General features: G+C 36.6%; 1 pseudogene; it reads right to left on the reverse strand.

Annotated features, from left to right (window-relative positions):
* Positions 1 to 505: 505 nt before the first annotated feature.
* On the reverse strand, positions 506 to 4083 carry LOC121789196 (annotated as a pseudogene).
* Between the last annotated feature and the right edge of the window lie 5698 nt (positions 4084 to 9781).

The following is a 9781-nucleotide window of genomic DNA, read 5'->3' on the forward strand; positions in this document are numbered from 1 at the left end:
TTGTCTGTTTTATCGGATCGTTAGGGATTTAGGTCCTTAACACTTTCGTAGTTATTTTAACTATATTACTCTGTATCCTGATAAAATGGAATAGAGACTGTTTCGTCAAAACAATAATGTGAAATGGAGGTATCAACAATCTATAATTGATCCCTCAGTAATTGACAATCAAATTCATCTTTAATTAGTAGAAATTCAATACAAAACAAATTTACGTGAATAAGTAAACAATTATATAGAGTTACAAACAATGAAATAGTCCAATCTACACATGAAGTTGAAGATTTTCCGACTACAAAACTCTATTTTTCCGATTTAGGATTGACGGCTTGATCCTCAGTAATGTTGTTTACTAACGGATTAATGGGATTACCAACATATTTTTCATCGACAAATTACCGTGTTTTTCGTAATGGAGATGGAGATTATTGCGCTTTTAACGATCATATTAAATATGCATATTATATAGTGACGGATTCAACTAAAATTCAACCAATGTTTGTCATTTTAGAGTAAAACACAACTATTTTTGGTAAATATTTGCAAAATATATTGAGCACTTTTACAGTAACTTGGATGTTATTCTGCAATGTTTTAAGTGAGCAACTTGAGACATTCACATCTGCAACCTATGCTCCTCAACTCAAATATACACAACTACATGTATAAATACCTATAAATGTGTAGGTGCGTCGGGCTCCTGTATTAACCTATATTACGGTGCAGATAAGCGCGCGAGCTACCCAAAATCGACTTCTAGCACATCCCGATAGGCGGTAGCTCCCCTGTTTCACAGAAAATAAACCTATTTCATTTCCAATTTTGATTTTCATGTTACATCGTTTGTCATCAATGCACGTCACGTGTACTGAATAAACACCATGGACGAAAGGAAAGGCGGCCGACCTGCTCAATAAAGCCCCAAAATCTTCCACCAGGCAGCTCCAACCAACCCCCATATCACAAGCTGAATTAGAGCCATTGTTATACCCAAAATAAAAACATGACGAAGATCTACAAAGCCAGCTGCAAATACAAAAATCAATAATGTGAGTAAAAAAATCGAAAATTTCGTCACGTTTTTTATGAGAAAAAAGAAGCATACCCCATAGTAGACTGCAGCCTGGCCACTGCTATAATGTGTGATCGCACCAAAGAGATTAGTATTATAGGCCAAAGACAACGCAGCGAGTAAGCTCGGGACTTTCGAGGCCAACTGCATGCCAAGGAAAGCGGAATAGAGCGCCCCAACATGCGCGGTTTGGCTAGCAAACAAGTAGTGGATGAAGAAGTAGGTTATTTGGAGGATGCTAAATGATCCGAACCAGCTGAGCGAGAGCGATTTAAGAAAGGAGGCGACGCAGTCTGACAGCCACGGTATGACACCAAGAACAGTCATCTGTGTCGCCATCCCGACTAGAGCTCCAAACCACACCAATGTATCCCAAGCTTGTGTCTCAGTCAGGCAATCTTCCCATTCTAGCACGCCGGTTAGCAGTAGTACTGATAAGCCTATCATGGCCGCAACCACACTAGACATATTCAGAGCTTCTCTGCACACACGCAGAGGGATTTGGTTGCAGAAGTGGTTAATAAGAAACAAGAGGGCCTTAAGATATCAAAAGATAATTAAAGTAAGATGGGCCTTAAGTGCCTGACATGGGCCTCATCTTATCTGCCAAACAGACAAATAAGCCCATAAAACTAACTGAGAATATCTTAGTCTTATCTAAGTTACCAAACAAGCAGTAAGTGATGGCAATTGCTTACCCTGCGATCCATAGTGAAACGGTGAGCACCAATGTCGCTATCATGATCCATTCATCTCGCTTGATGGGCCCCATCTGTTCGAGCTTCTGGCGCGCCATTGCAGGGGCGTCGGGGGTGCTCTTGATCTCCGGTGGATAAATCTTGTACAAGATTGCTGGAGTCACCAAAAGGGACACTAACGCGGGCATGCACGCTATCTTCAGCCATGTCACCCATCGATCCGCGATCTTGACACCGAGGCTTTCGGCTAACTTCACACACAGCAGGTTCTGAGCTGCGGCGGTTAGGAAAAATGCACTTGTGCAGTTGTTGCTCTGCCATAAATCAATAAGTAGCGTGCTCTGTTAGTCATACTCCCAGCATAAGCGAGACGTTTCATTTTTGCACGTGTTTTGAAAAAATGATAGTAATAAATAGTTAGAGGGAATAGAAAGTAAACTAAGAAAGAGTTTATTATAGAAGAGAGTGTACATAGGTGCAAAACTTACCAAAATCCATAAATCAAGAAAAATATGACAATCAAGTAGTATATCTTTGGTGTAAAACAATTTAAATCAAATTTAATTCTATGCAACTAGTACAATTTAGTTGTTTTTAATACCTAGAATGTTTATGATTAATATCTTTATTTATAAAAATATAGGGCCTTACTTGAAATATGATTTAATTGAAATGAGGAAACAATGTCCTCTTTCCAATCTTTAATTCTTTACTCAATGAAGAACCTAAATTGGGCTATAAATTAGTTACGTATACGAATAGTTAACAAACATTAGCCAGATTTTTAACATGGTTTTGTCCATGAGAACGATCTCAGACAATCGCAGAGACATGTGTCATTTCGTGTAAACTAACGATATCTTTGTCTATGCACAAGCAAATACAATATTTAATTAAGATTATCAAAAGTAATTGACACGTTTAAGTATCCAAATCCACTAAATGGTTAAAACGGCAGATCAATGAAGCACTAAAAACAAGACTAAATATTTATTAGTACTATAAAAAGAATAGAAAGTGGGTGAAAACATGAAATCTTAAATGAGATAATTTATCATTTTTTTATACTAAAAAATTAATAGCAATAAACCATATTAAGAGTATCATAATCACATTATATGGTGGAGCAAATCCAAAATTGCAATAGAAGAATTCCATTTCAAAACACTTTTTTGACCTGGTGAATTAATTTAATGACAACGCATCACAATCATGCATTATTAAAGAGAAAAAAAAAAACAAAATCGGCCTCCACTATCCATCTATCAATCCGACACAAATAAATGGGAAATCACAAAATCAATTAGTAATGACACAAATAAATGGGAAATCACAAAATCAATAATGTAACTAATTAGTCAGATTCACCTTGAGTTGTTGTTGTATTTTAATCATTTTATTACTATATCAACTCACATGTATTTGTTGTGATATGTTAACAATTGAGACATTAAATTAAAAATAGATTCACTTTATCTATTGGTAATTAATTAAAGGTTCAGGATTCGAATTCCAAGGTCTCAAACATTAATTATATTATATTATATTACTACTATATCAACTCACGCACACACGAAGACTCACTTGATTCTGCGACTGGACGAGAAAGGCCCCGAGCCTCCTGGCCGTCGGGTCATTGGGCTTGCTCTCGGCCCCGGCCGCGAGCGATTTAATGATGGGCAAAAAAATCCCGCCGGCCCGGGCCGTGGAGCTGGGCATTCCCGGTGAGATCGCCAGCTCGCCGAGGACCAGCCCATACGAGAGGCCGAGCGTGCCCTTCCCGAGCCACGACACGAAGAACATGGCGATCCGGTCGCCGAGGCCGGTCTTGACGAAGCCCTTGGAGAGGAAGAAGGCAGTGATGATGAGCCACGTCACCTCGTTGGTGTAGGCGGCGAAGGCGGCGGCGAAGGCGAGCGTCTTGGTGGCGACGGCGACGGTGAGGCAGGTGAAGGCCCACGCGCCGACGGGGAGGGGGCTGAGGATGAGGCCGGCGATGGTGACGATGAAGATGGAGAGGAGGGACCACCCCTTGTGGCCCACGGCGTCCGGCTTGGGGACCGCGAAGCGGAGGAGGAGGCCGAGGCGAGGCACCCGAGGAGGGGAGGGGCCGGGCCCCACGCCACTGGAATTTACGCCAGCGGCGGCTTGGCCCGGCCCCGGCCTGGGTGGAGGTGGTGGTGGGGAGGAGGTTGTTGTGGGTTGCCATTTTGAAGAGAATCTCTCAAAGGGGAAGGGATTGTTGCATGGTTGAGGTGGATAAGAGAGAATAGAGAGTGTCTGTTGTGTTGTGTTGTGTTGTGTGTGTGTGTGTGTGGGGAGAGTGAGTTGTTGGTTATATACTAACATACATTGGAAATTTGGAATCATGTTTTTTTGTACTAGTATTAATGTCGTTTGAATCTTTTTCTTATCGGTCTAATTAGGTACGTATTTTTATGGATAAGCAAGGGAGTCACCGTCTATTTGCCATAAATTTATAGATTAGGGTTGGCTAATTAAGTAAAAACAATTGTAATAAGTAGTATCTGGTATATAAAAGGAAAATTAAAATCAGTATATCAGTTTTACTATAAACCATTTTTTCTAAATGTTAATTTGTTTTAGAATAGAACCATATCAAAATCTAGTGTGTGAGTGAGTTGCTGATTATGGATAAAATTTACTGACTCAGCTAAATATCTACATCGAAACTGAAAATATAATTGAGTCGACAGTATATCTGGGCTTTTAATTTGGGACAGTTCGATGAAGGGCTGATCCATTCCGATAAGAAAAAAATGTTCTATCCCTCTGAGGATTACGTTGAAGGGTTTTAAGGAGAGTGTTGACAGATAAAATAAAAATAACTATTACAATATCGCGCACATAGTTGCATAGAGAAATTTGAAATTATTATAATACTCCACTTTGTCCCATAAAATTGTTCAATTTTTATTTTTGATAATTTATCTCTTACTAATGAGATGGGCCTTATTCTTCAATGACAACAGTCTAATTACAATTTTTTATAATCCATCTTTTGCTTTATTAATGTGTATTTCATCATCCTAAAATATCTATTAATATGGGACAAGGGAATAAGTGGTTTCAATTTCAGATCTCTGCATATTGACGAGGATTCGAATTTTGTGGTATAAGTGGTCAAATATGATATGGAAATGCATTGTGGAAGTGTTTTTGTATCCGTACATCTCGTGTGCAATGATCGCAGTCCAATCGGATCTTGAATTTTAAGAATATGGTATAGATTCAACCTCCCTAATAAAAATAGATATAATGAGAAAATAGATTTGAACAAAGGAAATGAAATTTCATATAATTTGCCAAGTAATTGAACAATATTCTATTTAGGCGAACAACTCCATATACCATATTTTAAAAAAGAAACGGTAACAAAAAATAATTTAGCAGTTACAAATAAAAATCATCGGAATAGGTTAATATGTTGATATGAAAAATTAAAGAGTTTTTATAAGTGACATCACGCTTTTTAGATTTTATCTATAAATGTACATAAATCAAATCCATAGCCAAAACAACAGTTATGATTAATGATTTAAGGCTAATTAAGATTGGTTAATATATTGATATGATGAATTCAAGAGTTTTTATAAGTGACATCACGCTTTTTAGATTTTACCTATAAATGTACATAAATCAAATCCATAGCCAAAATAACAGTTATGATTAATGATTTATGACTAATTAAGATTGGTTAATAACTTAATATATTGATATGATGAATTAAAGAGTTTTTATAAGAGACATCACGCTTTTTAGATTTTATCTATAAATACATGTTCTTTATTTGTCATAATTATTTAGTCATAGCTGTAGTTTCTTTTATGGACAAAGTTGTAGAATTGCTTCAATGTGAAGATTATTTGAAATCTACTAAACTTAATGGTTGTATTCAAATGGAGATGGCATATTCAAGTTTAGGTGAGTTTCGCAAAGCAATTTTAATCGATAATATATACTAATGTGTAAGAGGTTTGAAATATACATTTGGTTGAGCGCATCATGCTTTTATTGGGGTACCTGTTTTAATTTTTTTTTGTTATATTTGATTGTTGTACCTGTGATGTGATGATATCGTTAGCTGTAATATGAAAATAGATATACTAGATTGTTAACTGAAATTGATACTAACTCATATATTATGTGCTTCACTTCACTTATCTGAAAATTGTTTAGTTTTTTCACTTATATGTGTTTAATATATACGTCGTGAATATAATCATAACAACACCTGATGAAGCTAAGGGTGTGTTTGAATTGAAGTTATCTTTCATTTAGATAAGAATAAAATCATTTTGTAGAAATGCATTTCTTGGTTTTCCATTTTTATTTGTGGTGTTTGAATTGATGGTATGTTATTTATGGTCATTAACATCACATGTTTGATTTGTTATATAAAGCCACACTATAGTAGGAAATTCAAAACTATCCTCTGTCTTTTTCTATATTTCCAAGGTTGGGGTTATATTAGTAAATTTTATATAATTTAAGATTGATATAGTGTTGCACATATTATTATCACTCAATTTTCCATGATAATAAAACACCATTTTTTAGCCTTATGTCAACGGGCCCTTGCCCATTGAACAAGCTACACAGAAAATTTAACCAACATATTAAACACTAAATTGGACCATTAAATGCACTTAAATATGCTTATCTACCAATTCAAACACACCCCATGCATAATTTTTTGACAGATTGTTTCATTTTGTATCCACTTTTACTCGCAAAAGAAAGCTTCTAGGTTTCGCATGTGGGTGTGTGGATTTATTATCATTTTTCCACTTAACGACTGCAAACAAAAATGACTCAAGTAACGCGAGACAAAGAGAATATATAAAAACGTGTCCCACATTCAACTATTTTTTCTGACTCACTTTCATTTATATTTCTTAAAATCCGTGCCGAACTCAAATGATGCTCTTAATGGTGGACGGAGAGAGTATCATTTTTCCAAAATGAGTGTTTAAAATGAAATGCCTTACTACAGAAGGACGGATGTTGTAGTTCTTATACTTTTAAGATTGGATTTACTAACACTTGATTGCTAGTTTGTTGTCGTTGCATGGTTGTTCACTGAAGTTTCCTCAATTGTACATTTACTCCTTTGTTCCACCATAAGCGAGTCAGTTTCCATTTTTGCTGCTTCCCACCATAAGTGAACCATTTTCCCTTTTAACAAAAATTATATAGTGTATATTAGAAATGATTCACTCACCCCTTAAAAGGCCTTATAATGAGGAGAGTTATCCATACTTATATAGATGAGCTAGAATAATCACCAAGTCGATATGGGATAAGATTTAAGAGTTTTAACACGCTCCTTCACGTGTGGGACAGAATGACACATCGGACTTTCATCATGTGGGACAAGATTTAAGAGTTTTAACCGTGTTATACTATCACAAACATTATTCTCTCTTAATTCCTTTCATACTTTATTCTCTTTACACTTAAATTTTTAAATATCAATGTTTTAAATTTCATGAAAAAAACGTATTGCTTATGACGGGATGTTAGAGAGTATTATACTACAAACTATTCATTTTATTTTATGTGGTTTAGATATTAAAGTAAGTTGAAGATCCGTGTATCTTACAAGTGTTGTATTAGGCCATCCGTAACGCTGTCACTTATCCGTCTCTTAACCGTCTCATCTCTTCGCTATTCATGGGCCCCACTGTACTTTTCATCTCATCTCTTAACTAAGAGACAACACATGCAAGCCTCCATCTCTTAACCATCCCATCCCTTAACTATTCATTCAATTTTATTTTTATTTTATTTCCAACAAATTCAATTAATAAAAACACACTTAATTAGATAAATAAAATTACAACTTTAATTAAAAAAAAACACAATTGAAATCCTAAAAAAAAAAAATTACATAATTTAAAATACAAATTTATAGAAATTATAAAAACTACTCCGCCGGAAAATCATCTCCCGAAGGTGGTGGCGGTGCACTCAAGCTACCTGGAGGCGAAATACCAATTTGTCTTGCCATAAACTCAATTCCGACAAGATGGGCTTGATATTGAGGAGGCGTCATGCGGGAAGTGTCAGCCATCGTGGTGGTCAAGTACATGGACAATAGGGTGTTCGAGCCCGAGCCCGAGCCCCGCCTGGCTTGATTCGCCTCAGTCCCTCCTCCCTCTAGCCGCCTTCACCGCCTTGGTCCCTTGCGGCCGACAGCGCCCACGGGAGGACCCCCTGCATCGGTGGTCGTGCCCTCTGCTGGGGTTTGGAGCCCCTTGCACAGCGGAAGACATGGTTTCACAAATAAATCATACATATGGATCTATTTGACCGATTATAGGATTAATTGATTCACATGTTAAACATTGAATTGCACACAAGAACGCACAAAAATCATGCTTAAGGAATTAAATCCTAATTCATGATATTCTACGGTTTAGGATTACTGATCTGATTCTCCAAAGACGAATCGATTGCTTGCGCCTTCTCCACGTGATGATCTTTGTACTCAACCACGAATCTTCTAATCTGTATCCCGAACTCAGATAATGGCCTTAGTGTGGGCAAAGCTTGTCAGAATTGAAAAGGACTTGATTAGAAGGAGACCGAATATCAGTTTTGTCAAAAACCGATTTTTTCGTCCACTGCCAGAGGGGAGCACGAAAATTAACTCTTAAATTGTCATTGAATCTCCTTTCTAATCTCTTTTATATAGAGTTATGATATGGGTCAGATTAGGGATCCATGGAGGTTGGATTTGGGCCAAACCTGTTGGACTTTTACTAATTAAATTGAGCCCCAATTCAATACAAGTCCAATAGAATATTATTATCATCCACTATAGTATAATAATATTGACTGCCTGCCCGTCCAATCCCAAATTACGAGTAATCCGGGCTTTACCTCTTTAACTTATTATTTCCCGTGTTTAAGATATATATTCCATAATTAATTTAAGTCTGCTATTTGACTTTAATTAATTAATATCTTTTTCCAAGAGTTGTCTAGTTCAAAATCTTTATTTATTATTCTAGAATAAATTCCAACCGGCCGGGTTTCTGAATAATAAAACCTTTTTCGATCACCTCTTGAGTATAATTATCAAACTGGACTCACCCAGCACACGATTCATTGCAATAACAATACTAGCACTCTAGACATTGATCACCACTACCAAGATACCAGGATTCTTGGATTGCGAAAAATCCGCACCATTTGATAATCAAAGTAGTGCATAATCAATATCGTATGCTCAATGTTATGTCAACAATGATTAAAAAATAACAATCACCGAGACCTCGTCTTTCAGTAAATAGCAAGAAGACTTATCTCAATGTTAGATCCTTCAGTGCTATACCTCACCAGTGTCATTATTCTAAGGTAAGGAAACATGCGGACTGACACTGCATCCTTTCACGATAGGTAGCCAAAGCCTATCTGGGTTGTGAAATTCTATTTCTCTTCTACAAGGACCGACTGCGTCACCTTCTGTGAACGTCATTCACGACCAGTCTACTATGCAGAAGAATTAGACTTATTTGCTTCTTATGCATTTAAATGTTTGAGAAACATCTTATAAATGTATAAGCAAACACAATGCGATAAAATTAATTATTCTCGCCTTGGGTTAAAAGTGGATTGCAGAGTTTATTGTATACAAGCAATTCTATCCTTGCAACATGCTCGAAATATGCTTTTCAGTATACCAATGCTAACAATCTCCCACTTATATTAAAATCATGCTTTCGAGTATACCCACTGCAAACTCTCCCACTTATACTCTAAGCAGGTCTCGGGCCATGATACATCGAACTACTATACTTTTCACCTCATGTGTAAAACATGTTGCCATATAGGCATTTTGTGAAAAGTTATGCATGTTGTTCTCTGATGATATCTTGGAAACCATAAAGTCTTTGCTGCGGCACTTAATCCTTAATTATTTTCATACTTCATCTCTATGTGATTGCTTAGCTTTATCAGATCGTGTTTCCTCGAGTTAGAC

Source organism: Salvia splendens, unplaced genomic scaffold, assembly GCF_004379255.2.
Source record: "Salvia splendens isolate huo1 unplaced genomic scaffold, SspV2 ctg169, whole genome shotgun sequence".
Taxonomy (NCBI): domain Eukaryota; kingdom Viridiplantae; phylum Streptophyta; class Magnoliopsida; order Lamiales; family Lamiaceae; genus Salvia; species Salvia splendens.